This window comes from Pteropus medius, unplaced genomic scaffold (genome assembly GCF_902729225.1).
Source record: "Pteropus medius unplaced genomic scaffold, Ma_sr-lr_union100, whole genome shotgun sequence".
In the NCBI taxonomy this organism is placed as follows: domain Eukaryota; kingdom Metazoa; phylum Chordata; class Mammalia; order Chiroptera; family Pteropodidae; genus Pteropus; species Pteropus medius.
The window spans coordinates 44,738,182-44,760,885 of record NW_024340849.1 but is presented as its reverse complement, the minus strand read 5'-3'; the positions used below and the strand labels follow the sequence as shown (position 1 = coordinate 44,760,885).

Sequence of the window (22,704 nt, the reverse complement as noted above, 5' to 3'; positions counted from 1 at the left end):
AACAACAACAACTGATTTTAATCATAAGATTCCAGAACATTTGACCCACCAATACCTTGACCTCCACATCAATAGGGCTCCAATACAATAACAGTATATTCCAAAAGAGAAACAGACTCTATTTAATAAGGAGTTTCTAGAGTCTTTCTTTTGGAAAGCCAAAAACAATGGGGGAAAGAAAAAGGTCACTAGAAGAAATTGAAGACTCTGACACCTACAGTTGTTATATATTTGTCAGAACCCCTAGAACTGTATAATGCAAAGGCTGACTCCTTATGTAAACTATAGACTTTAGTTCATAATAATTGGTTTATCAGTTATAAGAAATGTACCACACTAATGCAAGATATTAGTAATAAAGGAAACTTGGGGAGTAGTGAGATTTTATGGGAACCCTTAGTCCTGTCTGCTCAAATTTTCTGTAAGTCAGTTTTAATTGCCCTAAAAAAGAAAGCATTAATTTATTTTTAAAAAGCTAATTGTAAGTACTTAGCATCTTTGTAATGACTCAGCAATATTTGGTGTGATAATGCAGGTGGTATAGGGATGAGACGAGCTGGAAGAAGGGAATTATTTCCATTGGACTAAAAGATGATTCTAAGGACATGAGCTTGTTCTTATGAACACTAGATACTATCCTTGATAGTTCCTCATGCAGACATGCTGCTATTTAGGTGTTAATTAAAATATTAATGGAGTTTTCTAGATAAAATAGAATGTAACAAAAGTTTCTCATTAAAAAGAGTTATTAGCTTTATTTTACTTTTAAAAAAATAAGCAACATAGAACTGGATCCCAAGTTAGAGACTAGCTGAGATTAGGGATGTTGAGATAAGAGATTTTGTAGGTTCTGAGATTTGAATGATTTGTTTGTTTTCATGCCAGATGCTCTGAAACACCTACACTCACAGGCCTGCTAGAAGCCATCATATAGCCAATAAGGCTGTGAGCAAGAGAAAAATTCTTGAAAGTAAGTGGAGGGCTCTGGATTCCTCTTACCTCCTTTCTAGGATATCTTGAGCTTTTTTTCTAAGCTTGGTTTTTAATATATTCTATATTACCTTTCCAAAAATTCCCTTCACTCTTCTTTTCATGCTGAATTTTCTCCTGTCAAGTTCCAAAGAGTATGGAAATGAGAAACCTAGTTTTCTTGCTTATAGTTTATGGATTTTTAAGAATTAAACATTATTGACAAAATATTTTGAAAATTCAAATGTAGAGAAAAGTAATCATGCAAGAATAAGACAGTCTGAGTAAAAATAAATCTGCTTTAATAAGTAAAATACTTATTTTTAGTCATAAGGCTTGAGGGACTGACAACTCAGAAAACTATATTCCACAGCAGCAAGCCTGATGCAGTGTGGGCAACCATGCTATAAGCTTCCTCAGAGTATTCCAAAAATAACCCTCTCGAACCGGAATCTGCCTCTGACACATCCTCTTCTCCATGCTGACACCGTCTCTGGTTATATCAGAATACAGCTTTGCCTATCCAAATAACTCCAGCCCACATGCATAGTCAGTCCTTTAAACACTGTTATGACAAAGTGATAAGATACCAGTTGTCAAACTGAGGGTCCTCAACTTGTTTACTTACTGTTCAGAGTTGTGTTAAAGTGGACAACCCAAAGACAAGCAGAGAAACAGATCTTTTTCTAGAATAGAATTACAGCTTTGTGTTCCAACATTGTATAGCATTCTTTCTCCAGGACCAAAATAGGATTCCTAGATTCTTAGATTCTAGGCTCATCATCCCAGATAAGGTGAGAGGGAATTCTGATTACACCAACTTCTTCCCAGTGTCAGATGTGAGGGATGTGGACATTTGCTGTCTTAGATTCTGTGGTTGTACACAGGTAGAGTGGACACCCCCAAAGTAAGCATTTCTCTCCTTTGTTCATCATTTCAACCAGTGTGTTGCCAGGCCTGTCTTCCAGGTCTCCAATTTCAATACTGAAGGGAAATACCTCAGACTACAGCAGAGAACCTTTACCTCTCAAATGTGTCCAGGATCAGAGAAAGAAAACCTGCTTCTCTCCAAAAGGCCAATGGTGTGAAATGCTGCTTTGCCTTGATGATAGGTACCCAGGACTTGGAGTAGGGGGCAAATCCTCTGATATGTACTCTCCTTAGAGAGAACATGCCTGTTTTAGCAGAAAAGATTTTCTAAACTTAGGATTTATACCCCGTAAGGATAAGGTCAATGCAAAAGAGCTCAGGGCTTGTTCAGAGGATACAGCAGAAAGGTTAAATGCTGGAGCAGTTGAGAGAATGAGTCAATGGAATTGGAATTTGTTTTCTTAAAAGACCTTTAGCTAAAGATTGTCCTGGGTTTCTCTACCCAGACAGCATTGCTATTTTGACATTCCATTATTGCAAAATGAGAAGACTTTTAAATAATAATTCCTTATGTCTAAACAGAGAATCAGGATTTGATGTCTTGAATGTATGAAAATGATTCTTAGCTATATCATTGGACAGTTGTCATGTTAGATTTCTGAATTAAAGTTTTTCGGACCTAAAAATCATTACTGAGAAGTAGAAAATGAGAGTTGATGCTGATCCCAATACACTTGGTTTATTTTTTTAAAAAATAATGCCAATCTATTACGTAAGTTGAGAGACACAGAAATTTTCATCTCTTTATAAATTAAAGAAATAGCTATTAAAGTGAGCAATTTTACCTAAATAAGGGGCATAAAATACTTCAGTATCTTTTGAAAATATACGTGAAATATATTTTAGTATATTAATTAGGTGTTTGGTTGAGTCACTGAGTACATTGCATCTCTTCTTGTTGCCATAGTTACCATTGCCTTGTGGGGTTACATCGAGTATCATTTATGTCATAGACTTTATTTAATAGCAAAGACAACAGTTTCTTCTATTGTCTACATGGTTCTCCCTCATTCACTGTTTTCTTATGCTTTTCTTCATTGATTTGTTTTCTTTTTATGAATAACTTTCGATGATGCCATTTCCTTCAGTTTTTGACTGCCAAGACTTTAGTGGTTCCAATATACAGAAAATCAGATTATAAAATAATCATATGAAAATAAATAATAAAATAACAAGTATTTAAGGAAACTAGAAACTAAACTTTTAAAAAATAAGATTCCTGAGTTATTCTAAGTGTAGCTACTCTGATGATACTTTTTTCTTTTTTTGCCTTTTATAAAGATGAGGTTCAAAAAAAATTTTCCCCTAATGGTGATGGATTTTCATTCACATTCTTTGCCTAGTTTTTATTTTATAACTTTGAAAAGGACACTGGGTTTTTTAAAAAAAAAAAAACATTTCTTAGCAACAGCATCAAATAACACCTGTTTTCTTAATATGCTCTTTATGGTGGTAATAATGATAATAACATATGCATCTAGCACTTCCCATATTACAAAGCAGATTTATGTTATTGGCCCATTTTCCCTCCAAAGGATTGTGTTTATCATTTTCCTGTTGAAGTGATTGAGTCACAGGATAGGTGACTTATGCAAGGTCACAAAGCTGGTAAATGACAGAGTTACAGTTTAGATTTTCCTCCCAAATTTAAAGGCTTTTTCCTATAAAACATCATTTCGTCATGACGGGCTCACAGAGCTAACTCGTGGTATGGTTTGGTGAAAGGTACCATCAGAAGAACTGACTTTACATCCAGCTACAAACTTGCTGCCTGATGGTCCTCAGCCATTTAGTCTACCTCTCAAAGTAGTAGTTGAGTGGATCAAAAGAAAGCATTAATATGAAAGGGCATTAAAAATAAAGCACTACATATATGAAGGTATGACCAATACTTAGACATTTCTCTGTGAGTTCATCAGGTAGATTAATAACACCTTAGATTTAACCTTCACACTGGATGGGGCACCTCAGCCCAACTGGGCCCCCATGGCGGGTGTGCTCTAGATGTTGTGTGACTTTTGCTTTCTCTCTGACCAGTGCTGAGTTCTCATTTAAACATAAAAGCAAACTTATTCTGTAGAAAATTTGGTAATTTTGCTTTGTGTTGAATAGAATGGCATTGAAGTCTGAAATCAAAAGCCATTTCAGTGTCTCTGACATTCTTATTCTGTTTGATGACAGTCTTTCTTTTCTTAAGAAGAATGCTTTTCTGCTTGGCCAGAAATTTCTCCTTGGAGATGACGAATCACTGTGTTACCACTAATGAATTTTACAACCCAAATCCTTTTTATTTTAAAGAAATATGGATATATCTACCCAAAACCATGCTTTAATACAAAACAAAGGAAATTACTGCTGTCCTCAAACACCAAGGTGTTTTCAGCCTCACTGGTAAGTGCACCTTCAGATATTCACCTTCTGGCCACTTGCAGAAGCAATTACTTTCATAGTTGATATTGGTATGTTTGGGGAAAAAAACACAAAGTTACTATATGCAGAGACTGATAATAAAAGTTTAGTCCTCTATGTTTCACACATACATTCTGAAATGGTGGAAAGATCCTTCCCTAAGTGTCTGAGAATCTAGGTGCAGTCACTATTTCTGTGGCATTGGACAACCCTTCCCTGAGACATCTGTCAGATGATGGGTTGCATTTGGCTAAATTGCAGGTGTGGGGCATGTTTGTTTGTTTATTATGTTTACATCAAAAGATGTTTTTTCACTTCTGTGAGTAGGGGTTGAGGAATAAGAAGTTTTCAAAGTAATCTTGTTTGAGTGTCATTTACTGTTTAGCCTTAAAATTAAGAACATTTCCTGAAAAATCTTCCTTAATCACCATACCCACCCTCCCCCCGCCGACCAAAAAAAGATTTTGCATCTTGAACACACTATTGAGGAAGCCTTCCACATATGCCTACTCAAACAATGGTCTTAGCGGTCATGGCAATATGGATTGAGCTACTTAGAATTCTACACCTCTATGCAGTGATAGCAATTTTTAAGCCTAGTAATTTGAAAGGTAATGAGGTATGGCGGAAATGAATGTGATATCACCAGATTTCACTAGTTAGTAGAAATTAATCTTGGAATGAGTGTCAAAATGTTAGAAAATTTCTTTGAAGACTCTATTCTTCCAAAGGTCAAAACCTCTTTAACTACTTCTAGAAATTTCCTTGGAGAAGTTACAGTAGGTACAGTGGTTTCGTGCGTGTGTGCATGCATGTGTGTGTGTGTGTGTGTGTGTGTGTGTGTGTGTCTTGGAGTGATGCAACTATTCACTGAAAATAGGAGCGATGTGCAGTTTGAATTGCTGCTTCAGTAATAGACAGCATGGAAATATCTAGTCATGTTGTCTCACAGATTCCTGAGGTAAAAGGTGTAAATCCTTGGAAGGAGTTTGAAAACAAGTAGGTTTCAAACTGCATTTTAGTGTTTTCCAGTGGAGCCATGGAGATAACCTAGAAGTAAACAGATAAAAGCTGAGCTGATAGGAGGGGAAGGAGGCTGAAGCCTTTCCACTTGGAGTTGCCTCCCTAACTATGCAAGGGCCTTGAGTCGTTTCCACGGGACCATTTCTGTGGTTCCAGAACCATTCATTGGTTCATCTGGTCATTCGACATATTCATTTTACATGACCAGCATTGCTCTAGGCCTGCAGAAGACCACAGCTGAACAAGAGCAGAGCTAGTCTTAGTTGTCATGGAGCTCACGGTCTAGTGAGAGTAACTGACATGAATCCATGTTAGGCTGCAGCTGAGATAAGTGACAGGAAGGAACAACATGTGATGCCAGAAAGCCAACAAGAGCTTCTTTAAGGAAGTGACACAGGGCCCACACCCGAAGGGTGAGAAGAGAGCTGGACATCAGGGGAAGGGTGGGGGAAGTGGGCAAGGGGAGAAAGGAAGAATGTTTGCTGAGTATTTCCATTAGCTGATAGTATGAGTACTGTGTGTGCTAAATCATTTATTGGACTTTCTGATATAATAGTCTTAATTTTGTGTTGGGGATGCCTTGTGATACAGATGAGAGAAAAGAGGTATAGGAATTGAATTATGTACCCTTGGTGTGATAGCTAAAGATGATTGAGCCAGCATTTGAACCCAAGTCTTACCTTGGAGCCTGCACCCTGGACCACCTCCCTGCTCTGCTTCCCAATGTGAGCAAGCATTTGATGGGAACTAGAGTGACAGTGATGTGTTGAGACAGTCTGTTTGCCAAAAGGATTAGCATGGAGATGCAGGCAAAGTGAGGTGTCTCACTCCGTTACTTCTCATACTAAGATACATGATGCCATAAAGATGGAATTTTAAGAGTCTTTAGTGGGAAAGATGTCGCTAAGAATGGGCAAACAGAACAGCACTGAGAGCCTTTGTCTCCAAGGTTAGGAGGGAGCAGGAACTTTTAAGAGCAGCATTAGAAATGAGGCAGTGCCTTTGCCAGCATCCCAGTCAAATAGACAAGAAACGTGTGAAGGACAAAGCTTAGCTATATGCCCTCTAGACATTGAACTTCCTGTAGGTCAGGAATCTTTGTTCATTTTTACATCTTCTGGGCCTGACCTTGCCCGTTCTGCAGTGGACACTAGGTACTTAATGAATTTTGTAGCATTTCTAGAACAAAATTCTTTTCTCCTTTCTCTATAGAATGTTTATTGACATATCAAATTTATATTTCAGCTATTCAGACAGTTGTGTGTGTTTTACTAATGTACATAAATAGATTGCAAATTGTCTTAACTATCAGCATAGTATATTTTAAAGAGCTAACACTAGCTGAAAATAACATAAGAAATCTTATATCATTTAAAAATAGGAAGCCATAATTAACAAGGACAGGATGATAATCACATTTTCAAACATTGCACTTGTTCTTCCAAATATTAAATTTGTTTTGGGAAGTGTAAATTGACAGACTTTCTATTGGAATTCCTGAATTGTAATGATTTCTGCCTAGCCATCTAGTGTGCACATCTGTGGCATTCAATTTGCATAGCCCAGTTTTGGGCCATTGTGGTACATTTTCTAGTTTGTTGACTTGTTCTTTCTCTAAAAACGAACAATGTCAGAATTCTTTATGCCCATTAGCCTACTTACTCACTGAATCTTGAAACATAAAATTCTTCACTATTGGCAAAGTAAGAAAGAGTCAGCTATTTGCATAACTTAAATTTAGATTCTCTCTTTTACTTCAGAAGGTTATGTGGGGAAAAATACATGTGACTTTTGTAACCCACTGCCCTTTCAGCTACAAAGGTCAAACAAGGATTTTTGACCTTTTTTGCCATTTGCTTAAATGTCTAGAAACTGATGTTTATTATTCCACCAGAGGCATATAAAGTACCATAAGCCCTGTTATTCGTTGTGACCAGCATCTGTCAAAGAGTAGGTATGGTTTATATTTATTGTAACCCAATATATTTATTAATTGAAAGTTAGATATTTATGTCAACTGTTATATTCTCTAAATTGCAATTAATTTGATACTGAAAATATGTGGGATATATTTTATTGCTTGATGATTCCAAAAGCACTCCACAGACTTCCTAAACTTCTGAGCCATTGTTTTAACATCATTTTAAATTATATTGATTGATGCGATAGTGCCAGTTAATAGGAATTTCCGATCGATAACATGCTCAGTACCTATAGTCATAATTTTTAAACCAAAACATCAAAGAAAAAAAATGTTTATGCAATTGACTTAAAGGCAATTTTTAGTCATTGCTAACTGTTTCTCTAAGTTCTTAGTAAGCTTTTGGAACGACCTCCAATTGCTTTTCAAAGAACTCCAGAATAGACATTTTATAATTAAACAGTGTGGTATTGGAGAAGCCGCGAGGGAACCCCATCAGTAATCAAGCACAGAGCTCAGTGGCCAAATATGTACTGTCAATGTTTAATGAGACAGAGTAGCTAACTAATTGGAAATATTGCAAGACCCCTCTGGTATTTCTGTGATATCTGCTCCCACAGCCACAACTGCTACTTTCAACTATTCCCACTATTGAACTTATCCCGCAAAGCCAAGAAATTTTAATGTAATATAGTGAAAGTCATTGTGTGGCACCCCTTGGGACAGCTTTCATAAGCACAGATCCTGAGACCTTCGGACTCCCAGTAAAATACAGTAGTCCCTCCTTATCCATGGGAGATACTTTTCCAAGACCTCTGGTGGATTCTTGAAACTGCAGATAGTACCAAACCCTATATATACTGTGTTTTCTTATGTATACATACCTACGGTAAAGTCAAATTTATAAATGAGGCATGGTGAGAGATTAACAACAATAACTAATAATAAAATAGAACAATTATAATAATATTCTGCAGCAAAAGTTATAGGAATGTGTTCTCTCAAAATCTCTCACTGTATTATACTCACCTTTTCACTTAAAGGAAGCACTTTACAGCTGCTGTTTGATATATCCGAATTGCCAACATCACTACTCTTGCACTTTGGGGCCATTATCAAGTAAAATAAGGGTGATTTGAACACAAGCACTGTGATATAGCTATGGTCAATCTGATAATCAAGATGGCTACTAAGTGACTAATGGGCAGGTATTGTATACAGCCTGGAAACGCTGAACGAAGGGATGCTTCCTGGGCAGGATGGAGTGGGATGGCACAAGATTTCGTCATGCTACTTAGAATGGTGTGCAGTTTAAAATGTATGAATCATTTATTTCTGGAATTTCCCTTTTAATATTTTTGGACCAGTGTTGGCCATAGGTAACTGAAACCGCAGAAACCGAAACCCTGGATAAGTGGGGGAGGGACCACTGTACAGGAAGGTAGGCTGCTCCCCAGGACAAGGGTCAGTGTCTCCATCAAAGCTACAGAATAAATTCAGTCTACTACTGAAATTTCAAAGAAACAGCTGAATTCATCCACTGAATCTGTCCTACCAAGGAAATATACCAGGATTCTACCCAGTTCTTGAATGAAGATAGAGTGTAGACAGAGATGGGCTTGATGGCATCTCATTGCTCCAGGGCCAGTAAGATTTTAATCGGAGTCCTTCTGTGCTGCAGCCAAATTAGATTAGCACTATATAGTCTGTTGACTTGTATATATGGACAATGCAGCAGGATTAGGAGCACAAGTGGTTCCACAAAGGTCACCTTTGCTGTGTGGCTGGAGAGAAAGTGTCCAGAGATCAATGTCAGGACTGTCACAGCCAAATCTTGACCCCCAAAGCAGTTGTCACCACCACCAACCACCTTTCACTTCTGCTTTGCCCAGAGACCTGAGGCAAGAGGAAAACAAGTATCACAGCATATCTGGAGACTAAATAGGTTACCAACTATGTTGACGTCACATGGCCACGGTTTTTAAATATGTAGCATATTGAGAAAACTTCCAAGAATTTAAGAGCAAATCAATACACATTCCACAACAAAATTTGCTTTTAAATTTTCCCCCATTATGAGCACATCACCTACTGAGAGAAAGAAATCCTTCCCTGTACTTTCTCTCCCTCTCTCCAGAGCTCATTTCAAACCCATGCCACTGCCCTAAGAGAAAAATTAAAATTCCATTAAAAGCCAGAAGTTGCATACTTCACAGCAGCAGCCCATGGAGCTACTGAGAGACAACTTGGATCTCATTCAAATAACAAATCTGAGAGCTGCTGTTCACATTGGAGTCAAGTTGCATTTGCATTTTGGAGAATATTAAGCATTCACTTTGTTGAGTTGCTTAAAATTAAATAGTTTAGAAATTAATGTGCACAGGTATTAATAATAGTATCACCATTTATAATGACTGAGGAACTTTGCTCTTAAACTGTAAAAATTACACAGTGACATTTATATTTTTATCATTTTGAAGACTACACAGTTAATTGCTTTTTCAGAATGGTGAGACTAACTAGCTTTTACACAGTTTCTGCCTTCAGGAAAAAGCTAAGACTGAATTAACTAGAATTTTACATATTTCTAAAGAATTTCTCTGACATACTATGGGAAGTATGTGAGGGAAATAGGATTTGGTGAGAAGTTAGATTATGCAGAGTTCTTTATCTAGAAGAAAAGAATACAGAAAAATATCTTTGAGCTCTTCTTTTGACCTCCAAATATTATATCATTTTCTGTAGTATTTATTAAATAAAGTCCTGTCCAGGCACTTTGAAATAACTGTTTAAAGTTTGGTCTCTTACTAATTTATTTTACCAAATTAAGTAACATGAGTGCTGTGGAAAATTACTTTTAGTACTCAAAATATTGTATTTACTGCCTTCCTGAACTCATACCTAAGTTTTTTGACAGCATTTTGCTAGCTCACATTGTGACTGATTAATAATTTTTATTAACACATACAGAACATAGTTGAATTAAATAGGTGTTCTGTACAATTACAAATTGGGGTTGTTGTGCAAAATTACTTTTGTAAACCACTTTAATACAAGTCGAAAGGTTCCTATTGTTGTGTTCATTTTCTCCTTTTCCAAGAAATAACCATATAATGGATAAAGGAAAGGTGCAAAGCTCGCTGAGCTGCATCCACAACCTTTTTGGCACCAAGAACCGGTGCTCCTAATGCCTGGTGATCTGAGGTAGAGCTGAGGCGGTGATGCTAGCTCTGAGGAGTGGCTGCAAATACAGACGAAACTTTGCTTGCTGGCTGCTCACCTCCTGCTGTGCTGGCTTGTTCCTAATAAGCCATAGACTGGTACGGATCCATGGCCCAGGGGTTGGGGACCTCCGGGCTACCTATGGGCCAGTAGGTGTTCTGGGAGCTTATTAAGACCCTTCATAAATCTTCTGGGAAATGTAAGTTCAACTTGCAGGCAAGTCTATTGTCAAGGAATTCAAAAAAAAAAAAAAATTTGGTAACTGGAAGCAAAGCCAATTCTGTGACCTTGCAGGGCAAAAGTTACCCTTCTGATGAACTACTTAAGACTAGGAAGAGGATTGAGTGAAAGCGAGGAGCGATCACTGTGTGCCAGGTTCCAGTAAGTACTTCTCTCACTCCCCACAGCTATCTGAGTTGTTTTTACTACTACTACTACTACCACCGCCACTACCACCACTTATAATTATGGAGAAACTGGAGTGCACAAAGTGTAAATAACCTTCCCAGGGCCAAACAGCTAATAAATAGCTCACTGGCTCCAGCACCAGTACTTGGTCATTCACCATGAGGGCAGCATGGTGGGGTAATGTCCTGATAAGTAGTTCGGCAACAGAGACTGGGGTCTCCACCCTCTGTTAAATCTCCATGAGGAACACCTTCCTGAGTGCCAGTCTGAGACAAAATGTGAGATGAATCAGCCAGCTCCCTACCGTGTTCATTTGTGGTCATGGCATGAACATAGACTCAAATGAAAGATGTGTATGTATATTTTCATCAAAGAATAATGAACTGGCGAAGTGTACTCACTCTGCTTTAGAGAACTAGTGCCATGTCCATATTAATGTTCTTTTACTGCATTCTTATAGGGATTTTTCCTAAAGCAGTCATTGGAATCCCTACATTCCAAACACATTCAAAATCTTACCTATTCCAAGTTTCACCTAAAACCAAAAGCAGTTATCCCTTACTAGTGCTCAAGAAAACATTCATATTTAACTTTGATTCAATGAAAGTAAATTACAAAATGGTGAACCTACTAAAAGATCCTTTTATTCTAAGATCAGCCATTCAACAAACATTTTATGGAGCAATTACTGTGTGTCCTGCACTGTGAGTTTCAGTCAACTAAACTAACTAGAGCAAAGGAAAGAAATACCAAAGCAAATAGTTATTTAGTTAACAAGCTCTGGAAAATTCTGGTCATTGGAAGTGAGATGAAAAAAAATCATCATTCTATAATTTAACTCAAAAACTTAGATTTCTATTTGTATCGTGAGTAAGAGCACAAGTATTGGAGTTCATTCATTTATTTAATAAACATTTATAGATAGCCTACTGCTTAACAAGCACTGTGTCATACACTGGAGTACATTGCTTACCAAAACCAGAAACAGTTTCTACCTTCATTAAATATTTCATTCTAGCTGGGAAGGCAGAACAATCAAATGACCATATTTTTAAAAAATCAACCTATACCTGTGGTAAGTGCTATAAAGAATCTATGTGAGGCTTTGATGAGATTTATGAGGATTTGATGTAATTAGGGAAAAAAGATGACATTTCTGAGGAAGGGACATTTGAACTAAACCTTGAGGGATGAGCAGAATGTGATGAGGCCGGGGAAAGAAGAAGGAATATAGCAACAGAGGGTAGTATGTACAGAAGCCTTGGGAGAGTGGAACAATAGAGAGTTTCAGGGACTAAAAGAGTCAGTTTGGACATGACTCTTTGGATGTTTGGACAGCATGGTTCAATGTGAGCTTAGAGAAGTAGAGACTGCCTTTGTTCTGAATGCAGTGACAAGGCATTGATGGTTTAAAGCAGGGAGAATGGACTACAGGGAACTGGGCAGAGTAGATACAAGTTGATCGGTTGGAAAACTAATGAAGTTTGCAGGAAGGAGATAATGGCTCAGAGTTGCATAGTACTATGGAAGAGACGAAGAGAAGACAATGTATTCAAGATGTATTCAAGAGCTAAACATCCATAGGCCTTGGATGTTGAGGATGAGAGACGGGATATTAAGGATGACTTGGGCAACTGAAGAGGTAGTGGTGCCTTTTACTAAAATAAGGGAAACTGAAAAGGACCAAATTTGGGATTTGAGGGGAGTGAAAATGCTGAGTTAAGTTTTTACATATGGAGTTTTGAGAGGCCTTTGAGAAAGCCAAGAGGAGGTGTATGGGTCTAGAGCTCAGAGGTATAGTTTGCGCTGGAGATTAACCTTAGGTGTTGGGCAGGGAGGTGGTAACTGAACTCCTGATTCTGGATGGTGTCACTGAGGGAGAGGATACCAAGGGGAAAGGGTGTTCCAGGAAGGCCTAGAACCAAGTCTGGAGGGAACCTAACACTCAAAGGCTGTTTCAAAAGGGATGATTCATAATAAGAGGAAGAAAAGTCTGCTCGAAAAGGCCGGAGGGGAAGCCAGGACTGTGTGTCATAAGCATCTAGAAAAAGAGCATGTAAAGAAGGAGGAGAGGTCCAGCACTGAATGTGCTGAGAGGTCAAGAAAAATGAAGACTAAAAATATGTCTGGGACTAAAATAATTTACCTCGGATTGAATGATGTTGAGGTCGTAGAAGACACTAGTGAACACTGGTGGAGCCAACGGTCAGATTTAAGTCTTTGGGGAATAAACAGGAGGTATAGAAGCAATTAAGACAGCAATTAAGACAGGTTATTCAAGAAGCTCAGAAGGGAGCTAGAGTGAGGGCTAGAGGCAGATGAGGTATCTATGAAGTTGTTTTGTATATGTTTGTTTTATAAATGAGAAGCACTTGAGAGTGTTCCTGAGCCAGTGGAAGAATCCTGGTGAGACAGGTTGAATTTACAGGAGACAGAAGGGATTAGTGAGGTCCTAGTTTCTGAGAAGGCGCAAGGAGATGGGATTATCCTCGGATGGGAGGAAATACAGCTTCTATAAACTCAGTCTTGGGAAGACTCACACGTTCCAGTCTGTGGCTTCTATTTTTTCTGTAAAGTGGGCAGCCCGATCATCTGCTGGGAAGATTCAGGGACTGGCGACTGTTGGGGAAACCTAAATGGGAGGATTTTAGGAAGTGGAGGTTTGAAACTGTGCACAGAAGTTGGAAAAGCAGGTGAGCCAAGAGCGTCAGGTGGCTGTAGGGCAGTGCCAAAGGCCTCCTTGAGCTTGGTGATTGTGAATTTATAGTGGAATCAGTCTGCCCTGTTATGAGATCTCTGCGGGTACAGAAAAAGCAGGTAGCAAGATTCTTCTAAGACTAGTTTTGGCCAGATGGTTGCAATGAAAAGGCAGAGAAATAAGGAAATGTGAAGTGCTTGCAAGATATAAAAAAAAAAGAAAAAATTGCATGGAATCCAAGCCAAAATAAGAGGGAAGTGAAAAAAGAAGGCCAATAAATGGGAGCAGTTAGGGAGATGAATCATTTGATAATCCACATGAGGTCCAGGAGCTCACTTGTTGGAAGGCAATTGGTAAAAAGCTTTGACAAGCATGGTGGGTGTAGTCCTGGAAGTTACAGAAGCTGGTCGGCCCTGAGGCTGGTAGCTGGAGGGCTGTCTCCTCCAGGTGTGATGCTGTACTCAGAAGATGCAGGCTCTGCAGGACAGATAGCCCCACAGCACAGGCTGACTTTCTGCCTCGATGGCAGTGGCCTGCCTCCAGGTTCTGCCATTTACAGACTATTTATATGGGGCAAGCTGCTTTACCCATCTGCATCAACCTCAGTTTGCTCATCTGAGAGTTGGGATTGGCCATGTGGTCTTTCTGTGGTTGTGAAGATTGAATAATGTAAAATAGCACAATACTTGATTCCTAATAGGGAATCCATAAAAAGTGTCAGAAGCTGCTGTTTCTTTCTTGTGACACAGACATTTTTTAGGCAGACCACAAGTGGTGGTGGTGGTGGTGGTGTTTTAAGTTTAAGAGTCAAAGCAAAAAGACATTTTGAATTCTTATAGAAATGGTGTGATGTGTAACAATATAGTTATGTGGACTTAATTTTTTCACCTGTGAATCTACAGCTGCGAGCTGAGAGCCAACAGGTCAGCTGTGGGGGTGCCAGAATGAGGATCAAGCCAATCCTAAGTAAGGTGTCTTAGGTGCTTGCTATCCTTGGCGGCTTTCTTTTTCAGACTAGGACTAATTTAGATTCTTTTCATAAACCCTAAAATGCAAGTTTTAGGCACTGAGTGATTTAGACCACTCAAAAGGCTCCTTGCCTTAAAAGAGATGTAAGAATTTTACTCATTTAAGTTTATTTGCTTATCCATCACCCACATCCAACAGAGATAGGCCTGAGTCCTATTTCTCTCTGACTATACACACAGCATGTGCTCAGTAATTGTTTATAGTGTGGAGTAGAGTCTACTTGTAAGTTTTTAGTTCTTTAATAGATTAGAGCAGGTTTCTTTTCACCTAAGCACTGTCGACGTTTTTGACTGGATCATTTTTTGTTGTCGGGGCTGGCCTGTGCTTTGCAGGATCTTTCTCAGCATTCCTGGCTTCTACTCAGAAGATGCCAGAAGCTTACCACCCCCTCTCACCGCCCGCCCCGCCCCCATTAAAAATATGTTTAAGTAGATAATCTTTGTCTGCATTGGTATTGGTTAAATCTCATTGTGACGTAAATATTCAATACAGCAATATTTCATTACAGGGAAAGCTTTGCTAGCCCCTTCGTTTTGTTATAATAAGATTAGAAAAATAGTATATTAATGCTGAAGAACTTACATAGTATTTGTAGCATATGTAGCTTTACATAATCCTATATACCCTTTGTATATTTTATATACATTCATTTAATAAGGCAAAAGTAGAACACAGTAGAAACATAAATCGGCAAAATACTGCTTGTGAGGGGAGAGAAAGCAAGCATGATTATAGCATAGGTGAAATAATTTTATATTCGATATTGAGAAATGAGGGAAGTGATGATAAAACAAAAATGAGATATTTTTAATCATTTCAAAAATAATTTTTCCAGTCTGGAATATCCTATTTTTCCTTGGTTTGCAGATGAGTTTCTGCCCCTGGCTATGACACTGTTTGCATGTTCTTCATAGAGAACCATATTTTTCACAGAGATCCGAGCAATAGAGTTTCTTCCTCTTCCTGCATTCTCTTGTCCTCAAACTTAGGATGGTGTTTGGACTCAGCCTTGGACCAAGCTTGGCGTTGGTTTCTCTAGTTGTGCAGGCAGTTCCTGTCCTCGCTTCCGAATTGAGTGGAGTAGTAAACTCTTCCTCTTTGCATTCCTTAACATTAATAGCTAATGTTAAATCAACTACAAAAGCATAATTTTTTTAGATAATGCTCATGCTGCTGAAACTGACATATATATGACTATATATTTATATATTACATATTTACATATAGTAAGTGTAAGTATAATGAAAATAGACAGTAATCTATCTAGTAAGTGTTCATGTTCATATCTTCTCCAATGGCAGTATTTTCTCCCAGCAAGAGTTACCTTCACCCCACATATAGTTGTGTTATTTGTAGAATCACCAGTGCTGTGGAAGCCTGACACGAGGGCCATACCCCAAGAACTAGGTCAGACATTATTTTTAAGGTGTTTTACATTTGTGATAGTGCGGTTTACCGCACTCCCCAGCCTAGGGAGATTGAAGCCGACTAGCTGGCCCAAGAGACAGATACAGTAAATAGATTCAGTGTCCTTGTCCTTCTTCTAAGTCACTGAACTAGAACATTACAGATACTTCCAATTCCTTCCTTATCTACTTTTCCTAACTTGTTCCAATGTATGATATCTCCTGCCTCTGGACATATGAGTTATTTTAGCCCCTTTGACTTTTTCCAAGTTTTCCTATCAACATTTTTCTTCCCCAGTGCCAGTTATTCCTCAGAAGCCAACTTTTACTTTTATTTCCCTGTTCTATATAAAACTGGCACTTTTATACATAAACTAACCTTTCATGCTGTCCTTATCTGAGAGACTGGCAGAAAGTTGGGGAGTGGGGTGGAGGTGAGCATCATCCTTGTATTTCTAGAGAACCACTTATTCCTTAACATCTACCATGAAGCCTGCCCTATATGATCTCACATGTCATTATGCAGAGGTGCAGAATAAAGTTTTCTAGACCATAATCCTCCAAGCTTGTGTTAACAGAGCCTCAGTCAGCTCTGCAGTTATAAGGGGCTACAGTTACAGATCTGTATTCTATCAATTACCCATTTATATATTGCAAGCCAAATAACAACCTGTTATGTATCAAACCAGTTTAACCTGAGATTTGTAGAAATCAAGTCTCTAGTCTTTCATTACACCTCCAAGGGAAGTGCTCTGCACAGATTTCCATGTGGAGCGTGATAACTATGTCCCAGTTGATTTCTCCAGTTCAAGAACGAGATGCTTCTGGTCTCTATGAATTTCCAAGAGGCAAAGGATATTTCCTGCAGCAACTTGTAAGTGACTTAAAAATTAGTCACAGAGAAGTAGCATTTCCTGTTTATTCTTTACCTATCTGAAATGAGATGAAAGAAGAGATTTATCTTCTCAAGAACACTCTGTTCACCATCCCAGTGTGCTTCTTGGAGGATCAGGTTGCAAAAGCTCCTTTAAAACAGAAACTAAAACAGTGCTTAATGATTATTCTACTCCCATGGGGGTGGGGGTGGGGCAGTGGGAGGGACATAAGTCAGAAAAATAGCTGGGCTTCTAACTTGGGTCTCGCGAGGCTTTTCTAAGTGATCGAAAAGGGATCTCTGAGATTGCAGAACTGTGTCGCCCATATGGCAAGCAGGAACCCATTACTGCTTTCACTCTTACTTTTATTTTAATTTTGTTTAGTTAGTCTCCTAATTACTAAAAGAAATTATAATAATTTCTCATTATCCTCATTCATTTCTCATATTCGTTTAGTACTAAAGAACAGTAGGATAGGAGGTGGTCACAGCTTTAGTGATTTAAACTTTTACTTTTTCAGTTTCCTTCTAAATTCTGTTTAACATTGAGAGAGGAAAAAACATTTAAATTACAGATTTTAAAATTGCCCAGTTTAAAATAGGTGATACTGAGGATGTTTTACTGTAGTCCCATTATCTGAAAACTGATCATCTTGTGAGGAACCAAATTGTTTATTTTATAATGTCACTGGGAGCAGTCCCTGCTATTTTAATGCTTCTGTGTCTTGTCAGCATGAACATTAACCATTCACTGTGGAGCATGTAATGCAGTTAAGATTCCTGGTTGAGAGTATTGATAATCTTCATTTTTTTGTAAATTTAATATAAGGTGGGGAAATTAATGCAAGAAGTTAGGTTTAATCTTAGTTCAGAAATCAGTTTGTTTTGTAACCCTTGGAAAAGCATTTCACCTCTCTGATATTTTCAATTTTGGATGTGAATATTAATAAATATTCAACTAGTATTAAATATTAATTGATATTAGATATTCAGCCCCTTGTATTTGTAATCATACTCTGCAGTCATTATCATGAGGCTTCACTAAACAGCCCTTTATGTTGGTATTATTACTCATCGTAGTTACTCCGATCACAATATGGTATGTTAGTGAGGAAAGTGGGTAGGTTTTCACGTTGAAGGAACAACTGAGATAAGAACCCATGGCTTTTTAATCAGCTACAGCCTTTAGCTTACCATAAGTCCACCAGACTGCCTCCCTGCAATTTATTGTCTATCACCTTCTCAGAAAGTTGATAAGTATTAACTTTTACCTCTTACTAACGTCTTTATAAATTGGAAATGTGAAAGAATAGAAATACAAATAGACCTTCTAGGGATAAGACATTGGCATTGGAAAGCATAGTGAAGGTTTATAAAATATTTTAAATAAGGAAAGTAAACCCTATTTGAAATAATAGTCAAAGAGGACACTAACCTAGATTTTTTATATATATACTGTTTTTTTCCTTCTTTTAATCTACCGCACTAGTATTTGTCTCCTAGTCTAACTGTACTTTTTTAATGATATTATATTTTTTACATCCCTACGACTAGAAAGAAGCCTGTTACAGGAAGAGTCAATAGAAGGAAAAGTTTGTTAAAGAAGTCATTTTTTTAAAGTAGGATTTACTTTCCTTATTTGATACTTGATGAGTATGCAAATGTACTGAGTTCGTGTATTTGCAGCTGTCGTAATTTAAATGATACCAACAATTATTATCCAACCAGATATCAGATAATGAGAGGCAGAATGTCCACCAATAATTTAAAATATGGAGAAGTCCTGAAACTAATGAGCAATATGAAACTACACATAGTAAAGGGGTGGAAGAGTAAAATAAAGTGAATGTTTTTAGAAATGGGGAAAACTAGAATATACGCATACATAAATGGGTTAATCAGATATTGATAGCATGAAAAGTTTTAGGCTCATCTTGAGGTTATGATTCATTTTGAAAAGACCAGATGCAGCTTGGGTTTCATTAGATGGGTGAGGGCTATGAGGATGCAGGACGGGAACCAATGGATGCCCACTCTGAATTTAGAGACTCCTCTGAGAAGATACAGAGGTACACTCTTCTTAACCAAGGAGCGATGCTTTAAAGTGTATTCATTTGTCACATTTACCTGGAAAGTCAGTGCTACACATATCCAGTGCATGCTTAGCTAGGCGCTCTGGTTCTTGAATGTCATTTTTCCAGGATTTTGTTTTGTTTTGTTTTTCCCAGAACCAAACCAGAATCCTTGTTTTCTAATGCCCACCACAAAAGTGTAACATCACGAGGCATTTAGAGGCATCCTGTAAGTAGGATCACCCTGAGGAAGAGAGGTGGTATTGATGGGCAATCATGAGTAAGCAAAGAAAAGAAAAGAAGCTGCTGGGAGGAGAGGAATAGAAATTATTTTTAAACACCCTGTGTGATTATTTAGTTAAATGTGGGAGGTGTACTGAGCTTTATTTTCAAGTATGTGACCTTTTCATAATCATAAATTGTATACTGGAATGTACCACAGTGTGCAGTAGTTTTAATTAGCCACCCTATCATATAAAACCAGCAACCAAACTGACTATGAGGGGTTTTTTTAATACCCATTGTTTTAAGTATTTAGAAAAAAATTATAAGCAACATTCTTCAGCTGAGTTTATCCTGGCCTTTTTAAATTTTAACTAGAATAGAATAAGAAAAAGGAAATTGTACTATTTGATTTCATTTCGTAGTTTAGTAAAATGGCTATGGCCAGCACTAATTAATTAGCAGAGTTGCTACTTATGTAATGGTATCTTAAAGGGGAGAAGGTAGGTGATTTCTGTTATTCTGTCTCTGCGGGCTTTAGTGACTATGATTTAGCAAGGCAATATCCTGGGATACATTAGAAAATAACAGTGCCATATTTACTTTATATTTTGTGCCCTGAACAGTCGTTTATGTAAATGTAAATGCTGTATTTGTAATATAAAAATCCTTGAAAATTGCCAGCTCCTCAGTCAGTGTTTGTGAGATGATAGGAGAGGGAAAAATGAGGGATCCCCCAAGTGCATTGTGATTATTAACTCTGTATTAAAAACACATGGCTATGTCCCCATTTTAAGGAATTCCAATAGATGACCATCCAAACTTCAACATCAATAAATCAGAGTAGTAGTGAACATTGCAAAAGAGTACTGTCAAGTAAGAAATAAAGAGGAACTTGCAGCAGAGTAGTAACAATTATCAATTTTATATAAATGACAAGTTGAGAGTTAATCTCTGAAAAATCCGAGGGATAAAGCAACAAAAATATAGCACTCTATTAAGAAAATGTTGATTTATAGACAACTTTTCAGGGAGACGTCTTTTGCATAAAGTGGAGGAACATTTATTATTAAGCCCAGTGTGCCTTTTTCTAATGTGGGAAATTGGATACAAATAAACCACACTGATAGGTTTTTAAAATGAGAGTAGCAGATTTATAAAAAGTGTAGTAATTATGTTATTTGCATTGGCATTGTGTAAGAATGGAAAGCACTTTGGGTTCAAATCATAAATCTGCTACTTTGAAACTATGCAAACTTGGGCAAGTTTCTTAACTTCTCTGAGCTTCAGTTTCCACCTGGTAAATAAAGGATAATCATGAGGATCAGATGAGATATGTGAAAGTACAGCCCAGCACTTGGCACAGTTTATTGTTATCATTTTGTAGAAAAATGTTTTTTTGTTACAATTACTTTAAATATTTCTTCCAAGCAATTGTAGTAGATTACAACCCCCCACCTTATTTTTAAGTTTTTCCCACAGTATCCTCCATCGTGCTTGGCAAAAAGCGCTATTTAATAAATGCTTCTAGCACATTGAATTATTTAATCCTAATTAATTTACTTCCTCATTTCTTAGAAAGATAAATTCTTTCATAGGATATCAGCTATTTATACCTACATTTTCCACAGGAATCTTTTTTATTCTATCACAAGAAAGAGAAGCTGACTCATTTTCTGTAGATTTTTACTTTTTATTTTCATTCGATGTTTAAAGACTATAAAAAATAAAGCTTTCTTTTATCTTCCTGCACATCTTAAATCACTGCATTCAGATACAAAGACCATTTGCCACTTTTCTCATTTTTCTAGTTTTTATTGTCATCTCCATAGCTAATAAGAGTAATTTGTTCCAGTGTGTTCTTTTCCACAGAAGTCAATATGTCTAGCCACATAAATAATTTCTTTTAAACTCTTAGTATAGCCATACCTTTGCAGGCAACCCAGGACGGAACAGGACCAGTGCCCGGAGAGTGACCCTGCCTGCATCGAGCCTTGACTCCCCACAAGGCATGCCATCCTAAGGGCTTCACATCCTTAATCTCTCTGAATCCTCACAGCATTCCACATGACCTGGTTTTGCCAGAGAGTAACTAGAGGCCTAAGCGGATTAAGAAATTTAGGCACAGTCAGCAGGCTAGAAGTGAGGCTGGCTGGCAAGAGTCGAACTGAGCAACTTGCTCAGCAGTCTCTGCCTTGCACAACTGTCTTGCAGTGACACCTGTGCTCTCCCAACAGAAGGTATGGGTGTGTTCAGTGATACCTGGTGACTTAGAAAAGTGAAAAAACCAAAATATTGTGAAATATACAAACTCTGGATTTGCCCCTGGCTCACTGTAGCCTGGGGACCCGAAGCCAAATCACTTAATCCCTTTGTTCTTCAACTTCTGCAAAACAACAACAAAAAAATTATAGTACCTATCTTACAGAGATGTTGTTGGGATTAGATGTAATAATCCATACAAGTAACAGTGCTTGGCATACGGGTGGATGATGGGGTCATAAAGATATTTAAAGACCTTCTGAGCAATGCAAAAGGGCTTCAACTATAACCTGTTGACAGTCAAGAATCACCGAAAGTTTAGAAACTTGTCCAGGAGATACATGATCAGATTTGTGTTTTTGAACAATGAGTTTAAATACATTGTAGAGGACTAATGCAGCGGTGAGGAAACAAGGACACGTGGTCGGAGGCTTTCTTGTGGTCCAGGCAAGAGAGAATGAAGGTTTGAAGTAGGACAGAGTGGTAGAAATTGGAGAGCAGATCCCTAGATACTGGAGAGTGGGGTCCCTGTCTCCCAGGCCATGGACAGAAGTGGTCCATGGCCTATTAGGAATCGGGCTGCACCGCAGGAGGTGAGTGGCAGGCAAGAGCGAAGCTTCTACTGATGCTAGCCGCTCCCCAGTGCTAGCATCACTGCCTCTGCTCCATCTCAGATCATCAGGTGTTAGGATTCTCATAGCATTGGTCCCTGCTGCCAAAAAGGTTGGGGACCACTGGTCTAGAGAATGATTTGAAGGGACTGAGTTGCCAGATTAATATGGGAGTAACGAAAAAGAGTAGTTAGTACATATTGAGGACTGACTCTAGCAGCCAGGTATATGGTTATGTTTCTCACCAAAAATAGGAAATATTAAATGAGAAATAGATTTAATAGTTAAAATAGTAAGGCTAGTTTGGGACATGCTGAATTTTAGATTTCCTGCAAAAAATCTTGGAGAAAACGGCTATCAGAAATTGGCTCAGGGCTTCAGAAGCTACATCTGAAACATAGATTAACATTTGGGATTTATGGAGAGGGTAGAAGATGGATACCTGGGAGTAAATGACCACCAGCTGGTTGATTCAGTAGTAAAATCACCATCACAATGAGTCTTAGGTGGAAGGAGGGGCTGGAAGTAGAAAGGGAATAGCCAGAGAGAGAGGGCAAAGCCAAAAGAGAAAGGGCGGAGAAGAGCAGGGAGAGGAGGAGCAGCAAGCTGGAGTCAGCAAAGGAGGTGGACAAACAGCTCTCACAGGAG

General features: G+C 38.1%; 1 protein-coding gene across 2 annotated transcripts in view; it reads left to right on the top strand.

The window, feature by feature from the left end:
- Positions 1 to 22,704, top strand: part of L3MBTL4 (L3MBTL histone methyl-lysine binding protein 4) — a 285,078-nt gene that overhangs the window by 192,558 nt on the left and 69,816 nt on the right. Inside the window, exon 15 of one of the 2 annotated variants that reach the window (XR_005649230.1) lies at positions 6,329 to 6,347. The exons of the other annotated variant lie outside the window; for it this stretch is intronic. The gene's annotated coding sequence lies outside the window, so the exon portion shown is untranslated. The remainder of the gene's footprint in view (positions 1 to 6,328; positions 6,348 to 22,704) is intronic. 2 annotated transcript variants of the gene reach the window in all.